The following is a 1,054-nucleotide window of genomic DNA, read 5'->3' as shown; positions in this document are numbered from 1 at the left end:
CAGGATGAATTCAGACTAGAAGAAAACGTATTGCACGTTAATAATCTCATTGAATTTGATGGCTTACAAAAATACATCTCCATGGCTGACAGTGATGTAATATTCACTGACCTTCTTTAAATTACCTTGATTCACAAAGACACACCTTGAAGCCATCAGTCTCTGTTACAAAGATGGGATCTGGACAAGAGTTTTAAACTTTTCACATTTTAATCTTCTTCTCCAGAACCATTGGGCCCATTTCAACCAAACTTAGCACAAAGCATCCTTTGGTGAAGGGGATTCAATTTTGTTCAAATGAAGGGTCACGCCCCGTTGAAAGGGGAGATAATAGCAAAATAGTGAAAATACATTGACAACTTTTAAAAATCTTCTCCAGAACCAATGGGTCAATTTCAACCAAACTTGGCACAAAACAATTGGATGAAGGGGATTCAATTTTGTTCAAATGAAGGGCCATACTCCTTTCCAAGGGGAGATAATAGCAAAATAGTGAAAACACGAGGGCGAGTCGATAAGTAACCAGCCTATCCCATTTCCAATTGACCAAAATGGTAACGATTTTCATGCCTTGTTTCAATACATTTTTTATACCTGGGTACAAAATTGCACACTTATCGAGTCATTCTTTAATAAGATATTGAATATCAAACATGGCTAGTGGTGCAAAGGCATGCTTTTCATCTGAAGTTGAGTACCGTGCCATAATTCGGTACTTGTATTTAAAAAGTAAAACAGGCAAGGAAATACACAGCGAGTTAGCTGATGTTTATGGGTCTTCTGCACCATCTTGTGCTCGGGTTAAATTCTGGGTAGAGGAATTCAAACGCGGTAGAACGTCTTTAGAAGATAAAGCCAGGTCTGGATGCCACAGACGAAGAAATGTGTAAGAAAGTTCAGGATCTGGTATACTCCGATAGGCGAATTCAGGTGGAAGAAATAGCGCAGGCATTAGGCCTTTCATATGGTTTTGTTTCAACAATCTTCTATGATCGTTTAGGTATGCGCAAGCTAACAGCCCTTTGGGTCCCCAAATCCCTTAGCGATGAGCAAA

Source organism: Ostrea edulis, chromosome 2 (assembly GCF_947568905.1).
Source record: "Ostrea edulis chromosome 2, xbOstEdul1.1, whole genome shotgun sequence".
Taxonomy (NCBI): Eukaryota; Metazoa; Mollusca; class Bivalvia; order Ostreida; family Ostreidae; genus Ostrea; species Ostrea edulis.
This window is presented reverse-complemented; position numbering follows the sequence as displayed.